This window comes from Rhincodon typus, chromosome 4 (assembly GCF_021869965.1).
Source record: "Rhincodon typus isolate 14 chromosome 4, sRhiTyp1.1, whole genome shotgun sequence".
NCBI lineage: Eukaryota > Metazoa > Chordata > Chondrichthyes > Orectolobiformes > Rhincodontidae > Rhincodon > Rhincodon typus.
The window spans coordinates 100283004-100307659 of NC_063335.1; positions in this window are offsets into that span (position 1 = coordinate 100283004).

The window sequence follows — 24656 nt, forward strand, 5'->3', positions numbered from 1 at the left end:
AGTTAGCATAGGGTGATTAAAGTCTATAAGGAGTGGGTAAATATATAAAATAGGAGCAGTAATAGACCATTCAGCCCTTCAAGCCTGATCCACCTTTCAATATGATCATGGCTGATCATCCAACTCAGTATCCTGTTCCTGCTTTCTCCCCATACTCTTTTGATACTCTTAGCCTGAAGAACTATACCTAATTTCTACTTGAAAAATTCAATGTTTTGGTTTCAACCACTTTCTTTGGCAGAGAATTCCATGGGCTCGCCACTTTCTGTGTGAAAAGATTTTTCCTCATCTTAGTCCTAAATGGCCTTCTCCATAGCCTTTGATCCCTGGTTCTGGATTCCCCAGTCTTTGGAAACATCCTTCCTTGTTTGCCATGTCTAGTCCTATTAGAAATTTATAAGTATCTCTGAGATCCAATTCCACCGTACCCCTTTTCCCCCCCCACCCCTGCCTTTCTGCTGAGGTCCACTTAATTTAAAGTCTAAACTGAAACAATCTTTGGTGCTGTCCTTGGTAGTATAGTGGTTAGTATCCCCACCTGTCACGTGGGAGACTGGGGTTCAATTCCCCTCTGGGGAGGCTGTAAGTGTTTTAGGGGCTGCACAGTGGCTTAGTGGTTAGCACTCCACCCTCACAAAGCCAGGGACCCCGGTTCGATTCCACACTCAGACGGCTGTCTGTGTGGAGTTTGCACATTCTCCCTGTGTCTGTGTGGGCTTCCTCCGGGTGCTCCGGTTTCCTCCCACAGTCCAAAGATGTGCAGGTTAGGTGAATTGGCCAGGCTAAATTGTCTGTAGTGTCCAGGGACATGTAGATTAGGTGGATTTATAGGGGGATGGGTCTGGGTGGGATGCTCTGGGGGTTGGTGTGGACTTGTTGAGCCAAAGGGCCTGTTTCCACACTGTAGGGATTCTATGGTTCATACATCCTGCCAAGACAGGAATTGGTCTGGTAAAACTTTGCTGTACTCGCTCCACACCCAGGATATCTTTCTTCAAATAAGGAAACAAAACAGCACACAATACAACAGATGTGACCTTACCAATACCCTAAAAAACTGCAGCAAGCGACCGCTGCTCCTGTAAAGAAAACCTCTTGCTATTCAGATCAACATATCATTTGGCTTTTTCACTGCCTGCTATCTTTCAGTGACTGCTGTACAAGGACACACAGGTCTTGTAACACCATCCCCTTTCCCAATCTGTGTCCATTCATATAATTTGCCTTCCTTTTGCTGCTGATATGATTCAGAAACAGACAGAAAACTCAAATCTACTGCATTTGCAGCAAAGTAAAACTAAGACTTTCAAGGCATCTGCAGCATTTTACTTTTTTTCAAGTGGGTGCAGGAACCCGGTTAGGCATGGAGACAGTGAGGGGTGAAGTGAATGGGTCATATCTCAGTGCACCATGTTATGATTTTCTACATGAAGCTACAATGGGAATTGTTTGCCTAATCAACAAATTGTCAAGGGTAAAACAATACTCAGCAAATCTTTGGCTCCAGGATATGGAGGCAGTGAACAGAGAGAATGTATGAATTATGTACAGTTATGAGCCCAGGTCGGTCTACACATTTATATATGAGCTGGCTAGGGACAAGTAATTTATTTTTAAATTAGACAAAGAATGAGATCCAGATGACTAATGAGGAGAATAAAACCAATATATTCTAGTTTTAAAATAATAAATATCGCTACACAACATTGGAGCAGTAACACAATCTACAATACGTGGACAACTCAGAATTAACATGTGGTGTATCAAACAGCCGAAAGTGTACATAAAATAGCAAACATGATCGAGACAGATCCCATAGATTTCTCAGAAATTCTCCAAATGTTAATGGTACAGTAGTCATCAAATCTCATTAAACTTCATTTTTCATATTACAGATCTTGCCTTGAAACTCCATCTCAAACTGGACTGCCATCCTTTTTGCCTGGGGCTAAATGCTGCCAGCCTCTGAAACAGCACTCCAGTGCTCATTCACAAGCATAAATTCAACTCTTTACCAACAGCTCGCTTTCCTGAGTGATTCCTGCTCCTGGGCTTTTCCCCAAGCTCTAATGTTGCTCAGTCGCATCAAGCAAATACTTCTTGCCAGCTTCTGAAATGCCATCCTTTCAACAGTACTGAAGTATTAATGCTTATAGGCTTCATCTGAGCTTACCCAAATGCAGATCTGTGACCTTCTGACATTTACAACTTCCAGAACTCTCAAACAACTCTCATTTCAATCACGGTTTAGCTGAAATATTCTCCTTCCTCATGGTTTCATAAATGATTTCTAGCATTAACACAGGTATCTCTCATTTTTTCCATGTCTCCAAACTTTCTGTCACCATGACATCAACTTTTCATAGGTCTTTAACTTGCCCAAATGTATTGCTTTAATTACTAGCTTCACTATGTCCTCTGGTCTGCGATGTCAGATTGATATTTCTTTCATGGTTCTTTACTTCCATTTCTATCGTCATGCCTCATGTTGTCTGCTTGTTATGGCAGTGATGGTCAAGCTGAGACGTAAGTAATATTTTAACTTATCGTCTTTCCAGCCTGGATTAATGTGCCGTTTTAATCTCTGACCGACCAGAGATTTTAAATTTTGCTCATGGACTTCCATTGTCAATCATTCTGAGTTGGGATCACTCCCACAAATCACTACTTCACAGCACAGTCTTATTTACTTCAGAGTTACTGAAACCTCTTCTCCAGGGAGTTGCTAATTCTCCTGTCATATTGTGTGTCTTACTAGGTCTGAAAATCTTTTACTGTTCTTGGGGGTATTCTTCCTTGTTGAGGTATGTCACTAGGGCTTCTTCTGTAGTGTTCTTAAATCTTCAGCTCTTCTCTGATGCTGACTGGACTGTAGGTGACTTCAAGCTGGGTTTTGAATTGAATATCCTTTATTGTCACGTATATTCAAAATAAAATGCGGTAAAAAGTGTGCACTCATGCAAAAGCGATATTTACAGAATAAAATAAAGAAAGATAACTTAAAGAGAGTCCAACTTTCCTACTTCGCTGCTTTACCACCACCAGAGTCCTACCTGGGGCTTTCCAGCCCATGCTGTGCCGCTGAGAGTGTCCTGATCAGGTCTACACTAGTCTGCACCATTGTGCTATCGGGGCCTACTTCACATGGAAAACGAGAACCCTACTCCAGGCCTCACAGGCCAGCTGACCGAGTCAGCAGCCACCTCCAAAAATTCCGCTGCCGCTCTGGAGTCCATCGTGGCCGCCTCCCGCTGAGGACCTCCCTCGGCCACTCTGTTGCCCCGGCACCCCACGACAATGCAGTATGAGGCCTCACTGTCGGTTCGGGGATGTGGCTCGTCTGCTGCTCCAGGGACGTGGTCCCTTGTCCCTTCCATTGCTCCCAGAACTCGACCCTTCCGGGACTCGCTCCGATCCTTGTCTGAATCCGACGATGTCGCTCTGGCCCATGCTCACTCCACTGCCTCTGCAAGACACAGCCTGCGTGCTCAGCTCCCACCCAGTCATCGGAAGCAACTCCTTTCCTTCAGGTTAAATCATTGAAGTTAAAATTAGTTAAAGTTTAGGGGGTTTGGAGGGGCGGGGGAGGGGCGCCTGCTCATGATGAAGGTTGCTGCAATCATTCTCCTTATTGACCGAATCTGTAGGGTCTGTTTGGTCCATTGTGGTCGAGAAAAAACAGTTCCTGCAGTCACTAGAAGATGTACTGTAGCCAAGTTTGCAGATGACAGATAAATAGGTGGGAAGGCAAGTGCTGGGGATGATACAAAGAGCCTGCAGAGCATTACAGACAGGTTAAAATTGTGGCAAGAATGTGACTGATGGAATATAATGCAGAGTTGACACTTTGGTAGGAAGAATTAAGGAGCTTAATAATATCTAATGGAGAAAGATTGCTGAAAGCAAAAGAACAGAGGGATTTGGGAGTACAAAAAGCCAGCATTCAAGTTCAGCGGGTAACAGGGGAGACAAATGGAATGTTGACCTTTATTTCAAAGAGAATTGAAGTATAAATGCAGGAAGGTTTTGCTAAAATTATGCAAGGCACCAGTCAGAACACAGCTGAAATTCTGTGAAACATTTTGTGCCCCTTATCAAAGGAAAGGTATACTAGCACTGGAGCCAGTCAAAAGAATGTTGATGAGGTTGATGCCAGTTATGGAAGCACTGTCCTACGAGGAGATATTGAGTAGGTTGGACCTGCACTCATTGAGATTTAGGAAAATAAGAGATGACCTTGTAGAAATGCACAGATTCTTGGAGGAACTTGACAGTGCAAATGTGGAAATGTTTCTTCCCCTTGTGGGAGAGCCAGTGACCAGAGGGCATAATCTCAGAATAAAGGTTGCCCATTCAAAACAGAAGTAAAAAGAAATTTCTTCTGTCAGAATATCTTGAATCTGTGGAATTATTTATTGCAGAGGACTGTGGAAGCTGCATTGTCAAGTATATTAAAGGCTGAGGTAGATGTTTAATCAGTCAGGGAATCTAGGGTTAAGGGGAAAAGGCAGGAGAATGGACTTCAGGATAATTTAATCAGCTATGATCTCATTAAATGGCAGAACAGACTTGATGGCCTGAATAATCTACTTTTTTTACTATATCTAATGGCCTCATGCAGGTAGTTGCACTTTAGCAACTTGTTAAAGGTTACTGTGATTGTTAAGGAGCCATTGAAAAGAACCAGATGTTAGGTCACAATCCTTTGAGATTCTAATCTCTACAGCTCACAAGTTTATTGGACGTCATTATTTGAGTACTACAATATTTAGCCCTCTTAGTCTTAATCTCATAAATGACCCTAAAGATATTCTTACAAGTACTATATTTCTGAATCCAGTAATTGACACAGGCCTAGAGAATTATGTGAGCACCAATTCTAATAGAAAATTAGTTGGTGTACTTTTATCATTGGACCCATGACCTCTGAAGTGTTTGAATTTTGAATTGCATGGTATGTGACATAATTCTATCAGTTAGAAATTCATCTACTGAACACAAGTTTAGAGAGCTAATATAATCGACCAGTTTAAATGCGATGTAGCAAAAATGCAAACTAGGGTCCTTAAAATGTCATCGTATTTCAGTTGAGAGGAACTAATTAACATTATAAGAAGTTATGAGTTATCCCAAATATAATTCATACCACTGGCCTACTTTTCTAAGGTTATTGTCCTATGAATCTGTCACAGAATTTCAAGATATATTGTTTTCTTTTTTGTTCATTTAACTGTTCTTGACAGGTTACAGGTCATTGAATGTCTTTAAGCAGAGGTAGATAGATTATTGACTAACCAGAGAATCGAAGGTTATCAGAGTTGTGATTGTGAGGACCTGAGGCTATCAACCATGATCTTATTGCATGGTGGGGTAGGCTTGAGGGGCCAAATGTCTACTCTTGATTCATACGTTTGTAAATTCTCTTATAGTTGATTAGCAATTTCCAAATTCAACTATCTTAAGTTCAGAAGTTAGTTTGATTTAGTTGAAAAATTTTCCGACAATTAACATTTGATTTGAACATACCTAATGTTAAACTATTTCATTCCACCCTATGATGATAACATTAATACATTAAGGGTATTTTCCTTAATTGTCTTGAAAAACTTCAGTTAAATTTTATGAATAATAACAATTGTTATTTCTTCTTCTATAGCTCAGATGCAATTATTTTATAATTCTGCCAAAATAAATTAAACTTTTCTAAATGGCTACCATTCAAATAATTTAATGCATTTATACAGATATGTATTTTTTAAAAATCCACATATGTCTCCTCTTTACAAAATCTGTTGTCACATGCATTTTTGTGACTCTGTTTATGACCTTTCTCTATTAAAACTTCTCTGAGGGCATTTAGAGAACTGCATCCATAAACTTGTCACCCTGTAATTATACCCTCCCATCAGTTGAGCCACTGTTTTCTCTTTAGTTTTGAGCCTCCCAGCTGTTCAGTGTGAACTATAGGAAAACACATATATAATTTCAACTCCATTTTTCTGTCTGAAATTGGTGCATGTTTTCTTCTTTAATAATTAGTAATAAGAATATAAAATCAAAGTATATAGGAAGATAATGCATAGCTACAAACTATGGATTGAATTATGCCATGACATCTCGCTTCTTGTGCTGGAGGAGATTTTTATAAAATTTGTATATGGGATGTGGACATCGCTGGATAATATAGTATTTATTGCACAAAGGGAGGTCTGGAGTCAAGTATATGCCAGATAAGTTCAGAAAGGCAGATTTCCTTCCCTAAAGGTCATTTGTGAGCTAGATGAGTTGTTGTAATAATGGCTACATGATCATTATGCATGTAACTTTTTTTTTAAATTCCCACCATCTGACTCTTATTCAAACTCTTATCTCCTAGAATATTAACCTGTGATCACTAGGCAGTGACATTATCACTAAACAATTTTCTCCCCATCTAGTGTAATGTCATTGATCTAGCAATTCAAAGATTCACGTCAATGATCAGGGAAATAAAAACACAAAACAACTGTAGATGTTTTAAATCAGAGACAAAAACAGAAATTGCTGGAGAAGCTCAGCAGGTCTGGCAGCATCTGTGGAGAGAAATCAGAGTTAACATTTCGTTCGAGTGACCTTTCTGAGATTCTGAGGAAGGGTCACTCAACCCGAAATATTAACTCTGCTTTCTCTCCACAGATACTGCCAGATCGGCTGAGCTTTTACAGTAATTTCAGTTTTTGTCTAGTGATCGGGGGACATGTGTTTACATTTCACCATGAAAGGAATATACTTAGAATTTAAATGCAGTTAATAAATCTGGAATGCAACACTAGTATCAAATGATTATTGTGGAAAAGTCTGGTTGATATAAGAAGTAGTGCTATTTAAGTGGGGTAAATCTGCTATCCTTACCTCTTCTGGGACATATTTGATTCTAGAAAGCAGACAGCAGTGTGGTTGACTTTTAACTGCACGACGAATGGGCGAGCAAGCCATTAGGTTCAAAGGCAATGATTGATGGGCAACAAAAGACCCCAAAGCCAGTGATACCACATCCCGTAAAAGACTAAAGAAAGGAAATCTCAGTTCACCTGACAGCCACAATTGATTATGATCCTTCTTCAATGCTATTGGTGATTGAATAATATTTACCTGATTTGATTATCATTGATTATCTTAAACATTTGTTAGGCTCTTTTCTCTGCAGCTTGCAACTGTCGGAAATGATTTATTGCCAAGCACTTTCAAACAACAAGGCTGAAACAGCTTCAGTTATAAACTTCATAGCCATTGCCAACTTTATTTTGAATTTGACAGGTATTATACAATGTGCTGCATTTACAAAATTCCCTTCTTCTTCTTCTTCTTATAGCCATAACGTAACACTTGGGCTAACCACAACCCGATGCTTTTATACAGAGCGCACTGCTGAGAAAATAACCAATTCCAGACTCGAAAGAGTTTATTCCATTCACAGTTTTATCCTTTCTAATGAATTTCCTGGGGAAGGATTTTGTGGGCATTGTAAAGTTCCTGCACCTCCTTGAAGTTAATTCGATATACGTTTCAGAAACCTATCAAAGCAAATGTTACACTTTCATCTTCTCAGCTTGGAAAAGCATACAGATCAGACTAAATGTGGATTTGTGCACAAACCCATTCTTGTAATAATTAAAAATAAGGTTGGTTTTCATTGATTTTTTTAGCCTTTTTAATCTAAAACAAGCTGTCATGTAGCTGGAAACAAAATGCTTAAGCCCCTGGAAGTGGACTTATGCAAAATAATGAGACAGATCTCAATCTTTTGATATTAAAATCTGCTGAACACTTGTGTGACTTGCAGTAATGGATCCATTCAAAGAACTTGAGGCAGCAGACTTAAGATCATTTAAACAAGTTGACAGGTTGTAGTTACTTCTTTTTTAAAAAGTACCACGGATGATGGAAATCTCAAACAAACACTGAAACTGCTGAAGAAACTCACCCGGTCTCGCAACATGTGTGAAGTCAGAAACAGAGTTTCAAGCCCAATATGATCTCCTTCAGAAACTACTCAATTTCAGATCAAATTGGTGTAAGGGAATGTAATTTAAGAAACTTCTTATGTCTTGCATCGTGGATAATTCAGATGTAACAATGATGAAAAAAATTGACTTTCATTTTTGTCGTGGTCACGAGAATTATATCTTCAGTTTTGGGAAGGTGGTGTAGTGGAGAAAATGTCACTGGATGAATAATTCAGTAAGCCAGGCGAATGGTCTCGGGGTATTGATTGCATTATCTCCATGACAGAAGGGAAATTTGAATTCAATTAAATATTGGATAAAATGCCATCCTAATGAAAACCAAGTAACCACTTATGATTGTCATAAAAATGCATCTGATTCTTTAATGGAAGGAAATCTGCTGTCGTTAGCTGGTCTGAACCACATGTAACTCCAAACCCACAGCACTGTGGTTCACTCTTATTTGCCATTTGCACAACTAGAGTTGGGCAATAAATGTTGGTATGACTAGTGATATCCAAATATCATGATTTAATATTTTTAAAAAAACTTTCTTTCATATGCTTTGGTCCAGTTCTAAGTGACTATAACCCTTAATTCTCTGCTTAATAACATCAAACTCATAAAACCATAAAAAGACTACAAGATGTGGGAGCAGAAGTCAGCCATTTAGCCAATTGAGCATTCTGGCATTCAACAAGATCATGGCTGATCTGTTAATCCTCAACTCCTGCCTTTCTTGTCTTTTCCTCAAAACCCTTGATTTCTTTGCTGATTAAAAATTGGGCTATTTCAATATTGAATACACTTAATGACCTAACCTTTCTCACCCTTTGTGGTAAAGAATTCTGCAGAGTCACCAGCCATTGAGAGAAGAAATTCCTACTTCTCTCTGTCATAAATGTGTGTACCCTTTCTCTGACATTATGCCCTCTGGTCTTAGACTCTCCCACAAGGTGAAAAAACTTCCCAGTATCCACATTGTCAAGCCCCCTAAGATTCTTATATGTTTCAATATGGTTGTGTCTCAGTTTTCAAAGAGTACAACCTACTCAACCTGCCCTGATAAGAAAGTCCTTCCAAACCTTGGATCAACCCAATGAATCTCTGCAGTACTGCTTCTAAAATTCTGCAGTACTGCTTCTAAAATAAGCATATTTTTCCCCCGTTCCCCTTGTAAAACAGGCCAGCATTCCACGTGTATTCATACAGTTATACAGCATGGAAACAGATACTTCAGTCCAACTTGCCCATAACGACAAAGTTTTCCAAGCTAAATTAGTCTAACTTGTCTATGTTTGCCCCCATATCCCTCGAAACCTTTCTTATTCATTTACCTATTCAAATGTCCTTTAAATGTTGTAACTGTACTTCCATCTACCACTTCCTCTGGCAGTTCATGCCACATATGAACCTTTTTGAAAAAGTTGACCCTTAGGTCCCTTTTAAATCTTTCTCTTCCTCTTCTCACTTTAAAATATACTCCCTAGTTTTGAACTCACCCACCCTAGGGAAAAGACCTTTGCTATTCACATTATCTATGCACCTCATGATTTTATAAATCTCTATAAGGTCACTCCTTATCCTTCTATGTTACAGTGAAAAAAGTCCATTCCTATCCAGCCTATCCTTATAACTCAACTTCTGCAGTCTCGGCAACATCTTTCTTTGAACCATCTTCAACTTAATGATATCCTTCCTATAACAGGGTGACTAGAACTGTACACAATACTGCAAAAGTGGCCTCACCAATGTCCTATACAACCTCAATAAATGTCCCAAATCCTATTCTTGATGGTCTGAGAATGAAGGCATACTTGCTTAATCACCCTGTTTAACTGTGATGCAACTTTCAAAGAACTATGTATCTGAACCCATAGGTTTCTCTGTTTGACAACATTACCCAGGGCCCTACCTACCATTAACTGCCCTTGTTCATTTTGCCCAAATATCTTGCATTTATCCAAATTAAACATTATCTGCCACTCCTCAACCCATTGGCCTAATTGAACAAGATCTCTTTGTAATCATAGGTAGCCTTCTTCACTGTTGGTGTCATCTTCAAACTTACTAACCATGCCTTCTAAATTCTCATCCAAATCATTTATATAAATTACAAATAAAATTGGACCCAGGACCAATCCCTGCAGACTACCTCTAGTCACAGGCCTCCAGTCCAAAGAACAATCCTTCACCACCACCCTCTGTCTCTACTGTCACGTCAATTTTGTATTCAATTGGCAAGGTCTCACTGAATTCCATGTGATTTAACTTTACTAATTAATCTACAAGGAGATAATTGCCAAAAGCTTACTCCAAAAACTTACAAAGACTTTATTGAAGTCTATGTAGACAGTGTCTACCATTCTGCCCTTTTCAATCTTTTTGGTTACACCCACAAAAAACTCAATCAAGTTTGTGAGAAACGACTTCCCACTTACAAAGCCATACTGAATATTTCTTATCATTCCTTGCCTTGCCAAATGCATGCAAATCCTATCTTTCAGAATCTCATCCAACAACTTACCCACCACCGATATCAAACTCACAGGCCTATCATTCCAACTTCGTCTTACAGACTTTCTTAAAAAAAGGCACAACATTAGCCACTCACCAGTCCTCCGGCACCTCACCTGTGGCTGTAAATGATACAAGTATCTCTACTAGAGGCCCCTGAAATTTCTTCCTTAACTTCCCACAACATCCTGGGATACACTTGATAAGGCTCTGGAGATTTATCCTCTTCTAGTCTTTTAAGACCTCCTCTTCTGTAATGTGGACTGTTTTCAAGATATCAATATCTGCTTCCCTGAGTACCCTTGCCTCCATTTTTTCTCTGCAGTAAAAACTGATGTGAGCTATTCATTTAGAATCTCTCCCATCTCCTCTGGTTCAACACATAGATGACTTCTTTGATCTTTAATGGGCCCTATTCTCTCCTTATTTGTTCTTTTGCTCTAAATGTACTTGTGTAATCTCTTTGGATTATCCTTATTAAATCACTAAATTAGATTCTTTATTACCAGCTGAATTTATATGCTAGTGATTTGTGATTTATGCAGAACCCCCAAATCTCTACGTGCTGCAGCTTTCTGCAGTCTATCTCCATTTAGATAATATTGAGATCCTTTCATATTCTTCTTGCCAAGGTACATGATCTCACATTTTCCCACATTATATTCTGTCTGACAAGATTTTTCCGACTCAATTAATTAGTTTATATCCCTCTTTAGACTCTTTGCAGCATCTTCGTCTTTGCATTCTCGCTTATTTTTGTTTTATCAGCAAATTTGGATACAGTTCATTCACATCCCTCAGTCAAGAATATACATTGGAAATAATTGTGGACCCAGCACAGATCCCTGTGTCACTTCACTAGTTACAGGTTGCCATCCTGAAAGTGCACCTTTAACTCTCTGTCTTTTATTAGATAGCAAATCCTTGCTAATATACTACTTTCAACAGCATGGGCTCTTATCTTGTTAGTTATCCTTATATGCAACATCTTATTGATCCTTTTTGGAATTATAAATATATTACACGATTCTCCCTTATTTATTCCATTAGTAACCTCCCCAAAGAATTTGAAGACATATTTCCCCTTCAAGAAGCCATTCTGACTCTGCTTGATTGTTTTATGTATTTCTAAATACTCCGCCAATTCATCTTTATAACTTCTGTTTCCATATCTATAATTTGCACAGTCAAGGATTTCCAGACTTTTGAACCAGCTTTAGGTCTATCATGACCTCAAGTTGACATGGCTGTGACCCGAAGCTTCACCACTGAAGCATTGTTGTTTCATCTACCTCTGCTGGCTGAGACCAACTTTCCCACAGGCGTAATAATTTGACTGGATATAGAGGCATCTAAATGCTTGCTTCTGCAATGGAATGCTACCACCTAATTCATTATTCTGATTGTGACAGTGAACTTACTTGCTGCAGCCTTGAATCTGGGAACTTAATCTGTTGGGTGAGGAAAGAAAATTCTCTTGCAATTTGCATTGTTTTTGCCATTTCCTTGGCTACATTTCGCTGCTTTCCTTCACCTATGTGTTCAAAAGCTTGATCTGGATTATACAGTTCTTTATGCTTGCTGCAAACATGTCTCCATGGTCAGTTACCAGTTCATGCCATACCCATAGTGACAAGAGAGTTTCTTTCATTCAAGAGTGATACTACTTCTGGTTTCAGTAGCTTTTCTGCGCCCATTGACTTCTGTACTGGACTGCCATCAGAAAACATGTTTCACCACTTGAGGATTGTCTTGCGCTGGATCCATGATGAATTGGATTGATTTCTTTCTGATTCCTTTGGCGTTTTTCACTGCCGTCTTAATCTTTCCATTTGATGATGGTAGTGCAGAGATGATGTATGGAGCTGAATTCCCCAATCTTTTATGAAGCAGCTAACCTATTCCTTCATGAACAGACATCTGTTGTTGCTCATCACCATGTGCTATAACAATTGATGTGTGCTTTCAATCATTCTATTGTCTCATCAATAATGATTGAAGTCAGCTCATCTACTTTCTAGTTGCCGTAAAAGTATCATGCGGTGACAAGGTAATCAGTTCCTGTGAGAATAAACAGATCTACTCCCAACTTCATCCATGGTCTATCAAGGCTGATACATGGTCTGTGTACTTGCTTGTTGTGCTTACAAAATCACAGAATTGTTACTGTGCAGAATCAGGATATTCAGCCCATCATATCTGCACCAACTATCTGAATGAGTTATTCAACTTATGCCTTTTCCTGATCACTGATTCTTTCTTTCCAGAAAACAATCCAATTCTCTTGCAAATTCTTTGGTTGAACCTGCTTAGGCAGTTCATTCTACACCTTAACACGGTTATCATGTGAAAAAAAAGTTCTTCCTCATGTACCTTTTGATAATTATATTAAGTCTCTAGCATCTCATTCTTGATCATTTTGTGAGTGGGAAGAATTTCTCCCTATCTACTCTGCCCAGTTCCCTCATAATTTTGAATACCACAATGAAATCTACTCCCAGCCTTCCTTTCTCTAAGGAATACATCCCAACTTCTTCACTCCATATTTGTAAGCAAGTTCTCCATTCCGTAATTAATCTCATGAATGTTTTCTATGCTTGCCCCAATGCATTCATGACCTTCCTAAGTGGTGGTGGCCATAAATGGACATAATACTAGCTGAGGTCAAATGAGTGCGTCCTTTTTTAAAGTTTAATCATAAGATGTGGATGCGCCAGTACCAGAATGTATTACCCATCTCTAGTTGCCCTTGAGAAGGTGGTGATGGGCTGCCTTCTTCAACATTGCAGTCCATGCATTGTAATTAGACTACCATGCTGTTACAGAGGGAATTCCAGTATTTTGACCCAGTGACATGGTGAATGGTTTCAAGGGGAACTTGCAAATGGTATTGTTTTCATGTATTGTTGCCCTTGTCCTTCGAGATTGAAGTGACCGTGGGTTTCAAAACTGCTGTCTCAGGATCTTTGGTGAATTTCTGCAATGCATCTTGTAGATGGTACACACAGCTGCTACTGAGCATCAGTAATGGAGACAGTGACTGAATGCTCGTGGATGTGGCACAAATGAAGTGTCTGGCTTTGTCCTGTCAAGCTACTTGTCTTGTTGTCAGAGTTGCAACATTCAGTCCAATGGGGCCTGGATATCAAGGGCTGTGACTTTCAACTCACCTCGAGAATTCAGCTCTTCTGTCCATATTTGAACTAAGGCTGTAATAAGGCCAGGAGCTGAGTGGCCCTCACTGAATCCAAACTGGGTGTCAGTGAGCAGGCTATTGCTGAGCAGGTGATGTTTGATAACACTGTTGAAGCCATCTTCCATCACTTTGCTGATGATTGAGAGTAGACTGATGGAGTCCTGATTGGACAGGTTGGATTTGTCCTGTTTTTTGTATACAGGGCATACCCAGGAAACTTTCCATATTTTTGGATTGATGCCAATGGTGTAAGTGTACCAGCAGAGTGTGGCTGGAGATGCGGCAAGTTCCAGAGCACATGTCTTCAGTACTATTGCCAAAATGTTGTCAGGGCCCACAGCCTTTTCAATACGCCCTGCTTCCAACCATTTCTTGATATCACATGGAGTGAATTGAATTGGCTGCATAGATTGCTGCAAAAGCTTCAGCCTTATATTTTGCAGTGTTATGGTTGGGCTGTTCCATCATTGATGATAGGGATATTCGTGGAGTCTTCTTCTCCCCCAGTGAGTTGTTTAATTGTCCACCATCATTCATGACTGGATGTGACAGGGCTGCAGAGTTTAGATCTGTTTCATTACTTGTGAAATTGCATCACTCTCTTTATCACTTGCTGCTAATGATCTTTGGCATGCAAGTAATCCTGTTTAGTAGCTTCACCAGGCTGACACCTCATTTTAAGGGATAGTAGGAATTGCAGATGCTGGAGAATCCGAGACAACAATTTGTAGAGCTGGATGAACACAGCAGGCCAAGCAGCATCAGAGGAGCAGGAAGGGTGACGTTTTGAGCCTAGACCCTTCTTCAGAAATGGGGGAGGGGAAGGGGGTTCTGAAATAAATAGGGAGAGAGGGGGAGGCGGATAGAAGATGGATAGAGGAGAAGATAGGTGGAGAGGAGACAGACAGGTCAAAGAGGTGGGGATGGAGACAGTAAAGGTGAGTGTAGGTGGGGAGTTAGGGAGGAGATAAGTCAGTCCAGGGAGGACGGACAGGTCAAGGGGGCGGGATGAGGTTAGTAGGTAGGAGATGGGGGTAGGACTTGAGGTGGGAGGAGGGGATAGGTGGGAGGAAGGACAGGTTAGGGAGGCAGGGACAAGCTGGGCTGGTTTTGGGATGCGGTAGGGGGAGGGGAGATTTTGAAGCTTGTGAAGTCCATATTGATACCATTGGGCTGCAGGGTTCCCAAGCGGAATATGAGGTGCTGTTCCTGCAACCTTCGGGTGGCATCGTTGTGGCACTGCAGGAGGCACAGGATGGACATGTTGTCTGAGGAATGGGAGGGGGAGTTGAAATGGTTCGCGACTGGGAGGTGCAGTTGTTTAGTGCGAACCGAGTGTAGGTGTTCTGCAAAGCGGTCCCCAAGCCTCCGCTTGGTTTCCCCGATGTAGAGGAGGCCACAAAGGGTACAGCAGATGCAGTATACCACATTAGCAGATGTGCAGGTGAACATCTGCTTGATGTGGAAAGTCTTCTTGGGTCCTGGGATGGGGGTGAGGGTGGAGGTGTAGGGACAGGTGTAGCACTTCCTGCAGTTGCAGGGAAAAGTGCCAGGTGTGGTGGGGCTGGAGGGGAGTGTGGAGCGGACAAGGGAGTCATGGAAAGAGTAGTCCCTCCGGAAAGCAGATAAGGGTGGGGAGGGAAAAATGTCTTTGGCGGTGGGGTCAGATTGCAGATGGCGGAAGTGTCAGAGGATGACACGTTGGATCCAGAGGTTGGTGGGGTGGTACGTGAGGTCGACTGGGATTCTTTTTTGGGTTGTTATTGCGGGGATGGGGTGTGAGGGATGAGTTGCGGGAAATGCGGGAGACACGGTCGTGGGCGTTCTCGACCACTGAGGAGGGAAAGTTGCGGTCCTTGTAAAACGAGGACATCTGAGATGTACGGGAGTGGAATGCCTCATCCTGGGAGCAGATGCGGCGGAGGCAAAGGAATTGGGAATGGGGGATGGCATTTTTGCAGGAAGGTGGGTGGGAGGAGGTGTATTCTAGGTAGCTGTGGGAGTCGGTGGGCTTGAAATGGATATCGGTTTCCAGGTGGTTGCCAGAGATGGAAACAGAGAGGTCCAGGAAGGAGAGAGAGGTATCAGAGATGGTCCAGGTGAACTTAAGGTTGGGGTGAAAGGTGTTGGTGAAGTGGATGAACTATTTGAGCTCTTCGTGGGAGCATGACGCTTCTCCGTTACATTGATGACAGTATCGGCGCCGCCTCGTGCTCCCACGAACAGCGGTGCCCATTTAGAAGGGTGTTGTCCTGCCTTCATATTGAAGATACCCTCTATTGTTATCAATGTAATGGAGGAGTCCGAACAGTTCATCCACTTCACCAACACCTTCCACCCCAACCTTAAGTTCCTGTATCGGTGCCGTCTCGTGTTCCCAAGTGGTAAAGCTGACTTCTGGTGGGCTATCAGCTCATGTGCTTTTGTGTGTGTGTGTGTGTGTGTGTGTGTGTGTGTGTGTGTGTGTGTGTGTGTGTGTGTGTGTGTGTTTCCAATTCTGTCTCACTTCGTTTGAACATTCACTTGCCTTATCTCACTCACAAACTAAGCCACTAAGCCTCTCTCTGAAAGGTCACCAAACTATACAACATCATTTAAACTTGCTATTTCTTGCAAGTACAACATTGTTGGTGTTGTGACTAATACCTTTCCTTAGCAACCTGGCCTACGTTTAAAAGTTTAATGTACATTTATGTGTCTAAATTAATCATTGAGTTAAATCTCTTCATGATACTTGCCATATACAACAGCATGGGGACTCATAAATCTCTTCGCTTCATATATATATAAATTCCTCTAACGGCATGTTAATGTCTTTCAGACAACATCCAAGTATTTCATAATGTTTTGAACATTCGTCAACCTGTTCACTTAAGATGTCTGCTGCTGATAATATTGAGCTGCTGACTGTATATAAAGGGTTTCATTATTTTCCAGCATCTGTTACTTACAAGACAGGTCAGTGTTTCAAATCATACATCGGCTGAAATAATTGCATCTCCATTTACAAAATATTACATTTATATATTTGACAAAGGAATAATTCTGGCAAGCGCCGTTATTGTGCTTTGTATCATGAAGATATGCAGAGAAGACCTACATCAGCATCAATGAGCCAGATTTTTGCTACTGTTGCAGATAGCTCGTGTTGGGAAATGTCTTGATTCTGTAGGCTACATCAGAATAAAGGACAAGTTTTTACCCGTTGCAGGCAGTCAGGTTAGACTCTGGACTGCTGTCCCCAGAAGCTGGACCTAACCTAGCTGCAAAGGTAGGCGTGTGTCGAGGCAAATTAATAGAAGATCCACTTTACTTCTCTCAGCATTCTTTCCAGTTCAGCTAGAAGCTTTTAACTGTCTAGTCCTCCCCTCACATCCTTTCATTACCCCCACCTACTACCCATTTTGATTCATGCCCTGATCCCTCATACACTAATTGCTATGAATGCCTATGACTCACCCCATTCTCCCTCATCCTTCCCTGAATGTTTCATAGCCAAGCACCCATCATCTAATATGGGCATATCTCGTGAGCCATATGAAGGTGACAAAAAAGCTTTTAGAGTCATAGAGTCATACAGTATGGAAACAGAACCTTCAGTTCAACCAGTCTATGCTGAACATAATCCAAACTAAACTAGACCCACCTGCCTGGTCCAAACCCATATCCCTCCATACCGTGGAGACAGTAAGGACTGCAGATGCTGGAAGCTCGAGTCAATAACTGTGGAGCTGGAAAAGCACAGCAGGTCAAACAGCAGCCGGAAGGGGGCAATGGCCTAGTGGTATCATCGCTGGACTGTTTATCCAGAGAGCCAGGTAATGTTCCGGGGACTGTGTTCGAATCCCACTATGGCAGATGTTTGAAACTGAATTCAATAAATATATGGAGTTAAGAGTCTAATGACGGTTGTGAATCCATTGCTGATTGTTGGGAAAAACCCATTGGTTCACTATTGTCGTTTAGGGAAGGAAATTGCCATCTCTACCTGGTCTGGCCTACATGTGACTCCAGACCCACAGCAATATGGTTGGCTCATAATACCCTCTGTGCAATTAGGGATGGGTAATAAATGCTGGCCTAGCCAACGACATCCTTATCCAATGAATGAATAAACAAAAAATAGCATCCGAGGAGAAGGGAAGTCTACATTTTGGACTGAAACCCTTCATCGGGGATGGGGATGGGGATGGAGCTGGGGGCAGGGTAGGTGAGGTGGAGATAGGTGGATGCAGATAAGGAGTAATTGTGGTTGGTCAGTGAAAAGGGTGGAGCGGATATTTGAGTTGGAAGATAGACAGGTTGGAGGTGGAGAGAATTTGAAGCTGGTGAAGTTAATATTCAGGCCATTGGGCTGTAAGCTGCCAAGGCAAAATATGAGGTGTTGCTCTTTCAGTTTACATTTGACCTCATTCTGACAGTGGAGGAGGCCAAGAACAGACATGTGACCAGTGGAGTGGGAGGGGGAGTTAAAGTGGATGGCAACCGGAAGGTCTGGCTGCTTGGTGCTCCATGAACCGGTCCCTGAGTCTGCGTTTGGTCTCCCCAATATTGAGGAGACCACATTGGGAGCAACAGATACTATAGATGAGGTTACACGAAGAGCAGGTGAATCTCTGCTGGATTTAGAAGGATTGTTTGGAGCCTTGGATGGAAGTGAGAGAAGAGGTGTAGGTGTTGCACCTCCTGCAGTTGCAGGGAATAGTACCGGGTGTGGTGGAGGGATTAGTGGGGAGTGTGGAGCTGACAAGGGAGTCATGGAATAAACCGTCCTTATGAAGGGGTGGGGAGGGAAATATTTATTGGTGGTGGGGTCTGATTACTGGTGGTGGAAATGTCAAAGTATGATGTGTTGTATTTGTTCCTGTCTTTCCAGTTGCCGTCCACATTAACTCCCCCTCCCACTCTCCTGATGACATGTCCGTCCTTGGCCTCCTCCGCTGTCAGAGTGAGCCCACATGTAAACTGGAGGAGCAACACCTGATATTTCGCCTTGGGAGCTTAAAGCCCAACGGCCTGAATTTTGACCTCACCAGCTTCAAAATCTCTCCACCTTCAACCCTGTCTGTCTTCCGACTCGCCTATCTGCTCCACCCTTTCCACTGGCCAAACACAATAAAGCCCTACATGCATCTACCTATCTCCACTCGACCTATCCTCCCCCCAGCCCCAATCAGCCTCTCCATTTATTTCTGGGCTCCCCTCCCGCTCCCCAGTCCTGATGAAGGGTTTGACCCTGAAACGTTGACTTCCTTGCTCCTCAGATGCTGTCTGACCTGCTGTGCTTTTCCAAATCCACATTTATTGACTCCCTCCTATTCATATATCCACCCAAATGTGCTCTAAATGTTATGTGTACCCGCATCCACCACTTCATCAGAAAGTTCATTCCACACGTGAACCATCCTCTGTCTAAAAAAAATTGCCTCATATGTCTTTTTTAAATCTATCTCACCTTAAAACTGTGTCCCCTAGTCTTGAAATTCCCCATATTAGGGAAAAGACAACTACCATCAACTCTCTATATACCTCTCATTATTTTGTAAACTTCTATCAGATCACCTCTCAACCTTCTACGCTCCAGTGAAAAAAGTTCCCAGCCTATCCAGTCTTTCCTTATAACTCAAACCTTCCATATCCGGCAACATCCTGATAAATCTTTTCTGAACTCTCTCCGGCTTGGTAATACCCTTCCTATAACTAGGTGACCAGAACTGGACATAGTATTCCAGATGAGGCCTCACCAATGTCCTGTAATACATCAACATAATGTCCCAACAGCTTTACTCAAAAAGCTGAGCAATAAAGGTAAGTGTGCCAAATGCCTTTTTAACCACCCTGTCTATATGTGATGCAAACTTTAAAGAATTATGTACCTGCACCCCTAGGTCTCTCTGTTCTACAACACTACACAAGGCCCTACCATTAATTGTATGAATCCTACCCTTGTTTATTGTACCCAAAATGCAATACCTCACATTTATCCAGATTGAGCTCCATCTATCATTTTTCAGCCCATTGCATCATTTGATCAAGATCCTTTGTAATCTTAGAAAACATTCTTCGCGGTCTACAATGCCACCAATTTTGGTGTCATCCGCAAGCTTACTGACCATGCCTTCTATATTCTATATTATAGAAATGACAAACAAAAGAGGACCCAGAACCAATCCCTGTGCAACATCGCTGGTCACAGGCCTCCAGTCCAAAAAGCAACCCTCCACCATTACTCTCTGTTTCCTGCCATTAAGCCAATAATGTATCCAATTTGGAAGCTCCCCCTGAATCCCACGTGACCTAACTTTCATAATTAGTCTACCATGCGGAACCTTGTCAAAGGCTTTACTAAAGTCCAAATAAACAACGTTTACTGCTCTGCCATCATCAACCTTTTTGGTAACTTCTTCAATAAACGAAATCAAGTTTGTTTTTAAAAATTTAATATAGCTCTCAGTCATACACACTTAATGATCAGAAAACCCTGTTCATGAAACCTTTTTCAAAACATTTAAGCATCTCTTCTTAAAACAAACAAACTTCTACTCAGATACTGCATAAAAGGCAGTTAATCCTCTAATAGCATCTTATAGCTGTCAGTCAAAATGTGAACCTGGAATCATTGCTAAGAAATTTTTAGGTTTAGAACTCAGCTATCCCTTCATAATGACATAATAATAGCTCTTTAGACCTCTTTTGACCCTCTGGAAACTTTGATAATATTTGTTTTCTAAGTTACAGCATATGGGTAGCCAATTAAAATAGTCCTGGGGGTCAATCAGGAGGTGCTGTGAGCATTACTGTCCTTGACGTCAAAATGTTTTTTGACTAAGTGTGGCATCAAGGAGCCCTAGCAAAATTGGAGTCAATCAGAAGCAGAGGGAAAACTCTGTGCTGATTGGAATCATACCTGGCACAAAGGAAGAGGGCTGTGGTGGTTTAAATCAATCATCTCAGTGCCAGGATATCTTTGCAGGAGTTCTTCAGGGTGGTGTCTCTAGCCCAACAATCTTCAGCTGTTTCATCAATGACCTTCCCTCCATTGTAAATGGGAATAAAAACTGAAAGAAACGTGGATGCTGTAAATCAGAAACAGAAACAGAAACAGAAATTGCCGGAAAAGCTAAGCAGGTCTGGCAACATCTGTGAAGCGAAATAAGAGTGAATAGTTCGAGTCTGGTGACTCTTCGTCAGAAATGGGAATATTCCCAGATGATTGCACAATGCTCAGCACCATTTTGGTTTTCTCAGGTAGTGAAGGAGCCCATGTCCAAATGCAGTAAAGCCTGTTCAATACCCAGAACTGACAAGTGGCAAGTAATATTTGTGCAACATAAATGCCAGGCAATAACAATCTCTAACAAGAGTAGATATAACCATTGCCCCTGACGTTTAATGATATCATCATCACTGAATATGCCACTATCGACATCCTGCTGGTTCCCATTGACCAAAATCTGAACTGGGATAGCCAAATGAATACTATAACTACAAAAACAGGTCAGAGGCTAAGAACCTACTTTCTGACTTGTCAAAGGCAATCTGCATTTACATTTAGAGTCATCATACAACATGCAAACAAACTCTTCGGTCCGACTATTTTGGCGAAAATTGTTCAAAATCCTGAAACTCCTTCCCAATGTGGATATACCTACACTAAAAGTATTGCATTGGTTTAAGAAGACATCTCACCACAATCTTCTCAAGAGCCATTTGGCATGGGCAAAAAAAATGCTCATCTAACCAAGAATATCAAAATTCCATGAATGAGTAAAACAAACATAAAATTCTATTTCTGCACCTTTCCAGCTCCATTTCTGCATTTCAGGCTCTCTTTAAAATCTACCTCTTTCAAATATCTACCTCTTTCTTACACCCTTCCTACAAGCTTCTTTGGCTCAGTACCTGTTTTCTTCTGAAGCCACATGACACCAGGTTATAGTCTAACAGGTTTATTTGAAAACACCAGTTTTTGGAGCCTCAGTCCTTCTTCTGGTGTTAATGATGGATGTAGCATCAGACACAGAGTTTATAAGTAAAAGATCAAAGGTTCATGCCATTGATGAGGGTGTACTAAACAAACCTAAGGTGCTGTAAAATCTTTAATCAGTTAGAAGGTTTTAATTGATTAATACGTATATATAAATCCTCGAATTTGGTGTGAACCTTTGATCTTTTACTTATAAATTCTGTATCTGATACTATCTCTCTCACTAACACCTGAAGAAGGACTGAGTCTCCAAAACCTTGTGTTTTTAAATAAACCTGTTGGACTATAACCTGGTGGCATGTGATTTCTGACTTTGTCCACCTCAGTCCAACACTGGCACCTCCACATCATACTTCCTTCTGATTAGCATTAGTGAAGTGATCTTCATTAATAATGCTACTGAAATGAAAGTTGCTGCTATATAGCCACTTCTGCTAAATAGATAAAATGCCAATGCTATATATTAATTGCGTACAATCTGTTTTTCTTTGGCAGAGGTTATGTAATAAAAGCAAGCAATTATATTCCGTAAAACACCAATGAAATTGAATGTTGATAGAGTGTTTGGTCTTGACTTTCCTAATTCTGTGAAATGTCTTGATTATCTTAATTATATTGTGAACAAAGGCTACACTCTCTGAATGTAATATTGATGTTGGTAGTTTCATTTAAATTAATTGAGTCTGATGTAAAGTACTGACAGCAGACTGTTAGATACTTGTACAAATCAGTTTCTCACCTGCTACATTGAAATAGAAGCAATTTTCTCATTTAGGTCAAAGATTAGCAAATCTAACTGCACTCTTACACAGTCACAGAAAAAGGTGTCATCACAGAGAGACTGGAGAGGAAGGCATATTCTGCTGTTTATTTTGGGAATTAATAAGGCAGAGGGTTTGATAAATTTACATGATCATTGTTTCTGAAACCCAATAGCATTGAAGTTATCAAGTGATTTTGCCATTGACTTTTTAATAGGATTTTTGCACATATCAAAGTGAGACTATTAGCAGCAGAATCCTCTGGGCCCAGAGGGAGTGTGCCTGAAAGTGAGAAGTGAAATTAGTTAGGTGGGCTGGTGATTGAACAGAACATCACCACCTTCCTGACTTTGTCTGAATTAAGTTTGAACAGTAAGCTCCAAGCTTATCCCTTCCAGCCTACTGCCAATCGTGGGCCTTGAGTGGCAGATTAATGACTGCTTGAGGGCCTTATTCCATCTTGGCTGCAGTTATTTCTATTCCAGGGCAAATCAGTGTGTGCAAGCTGTCTCATAGAAGCTTGGGGTGAGGGCTGAGGCTTTTCCACAGTCTAGAGAGATCTGTGCACAACTGAGGGACTGGATCTTGGGCAAAGGAGATTACCGGTCAAATGTCACCCCACTTCCCTTGATTCTGACCCTTCGTTCCGTGTTCCCATTTTGGAGATACCTCACGTAAAACGTAACTTTTCCAGGGGCGATCCTTTATTCTAGGAGTCTGGGGCGTGTTGACTCAGAAACAGCAGTGACCTCTGCCAAGACACTGTTGACTTCTGGAACTGCCAACCTTGGATTAACCAGCTACTATTGGCAGGCAGCCACACTGGTCAAAATTCTGACAGAAAGTTCACTCTCGGCCAATCACCTCCTGATTGAGGAAAGATCCAGCAGGCTTTCTACGGAGACTGTGGGTTTCCCTCCAAGAACTCTCTCACTTTTAGATTTAGTCTCAAATGGTAAGATTCACCTGGAATTAAAAGCAGGCTGTTGGAATTGACCGTTTGTAGATTAGATAGCCTTGATAAGTATAAAATAATTTGCTTGTACACTGACCTAACAATGGATTTCAATCTAGGAAAAGGAACTGTTCCACTTCTTACACCTGCATGAATGACGTTGCTAACGCAAGGACTCTTTTGTAAGTTGCTGCTTTGGAAATGTAGTCATTTGAGAACTCTTTCTTTCATTTCAATTCACACTTACATTTGCAGATGGATACTATTTAAATCCACAAATTTAACTTAAGCACTTCAGGCTAATCCTTACATCCTTGTGCAAGCCTATGGCACTATTTTACCACTTACATGGTCATTCGCTCAAATCCTGCAATGACAAATTCTGAAATTCAACTTCAGATATCAAATCTGGTACAATTATTGGACAGCACTGTAAAAATATTCATAGAGTATAGAGATCTGCAGCACAAGAGAAAAGACCTATCGCACCATTATGTTCGTACTGGAGGACAACAGACACTTAACTATTCCAATCCCATTTTCCAGCACTTGGCCCAAATCCTTGTATGCCTTGGCATCACAAGTGAATATCTAAATATTTCTTATATGTTATTTGCCTCTAGCACCCCCTTACAGGCATTGAGTTCCAGATTCCCATCATGTTTTCAGTGAAAACATTTTTCCTCACATCTTCTCTAAACTTTCTGCCCCTTAACTTAAATCTAAGCCCCCTGGTCATTGATTCCTTCATCAAGGAGAAATCTTTCTTCCTGTCTACCCTATCTATGTGGCTCATAATTTTAAAAATCTCAATCATGTCCCCTATCAATCTCCTCTGCTTTAAGGAAAACAACTTCAGTCTATCCAATCTCTCTTCACAACTGAATGTCTCCAGCCAGGCAACATCCTGGTGAATTTCCTCTGCACCCTCTCCATTGCATTCACATCCCTCCTATAATGTAGATTCCAGAACCACACACAATACTGTTGCTGTGGCCTAACTAATGTTTTATACAGTTTCAGCATAACCTCCTGCTCTTAAACTTTATACCTCAATGAATAAATGCAAGCATACCATCTGCCTTTGTAACCATTTTATCCACATTTCTATCATGTATTCATTTGCCTTGCTTGCCCTGCCAAAGTGCATCACCTCACATTTATCTGATTGAATTCTATTTGTCACTAATCAACCCATCAATATCCTCTTGTAATAAGAGATAACAAGGTGTAGAGCTGGATGAACACAGCAGGC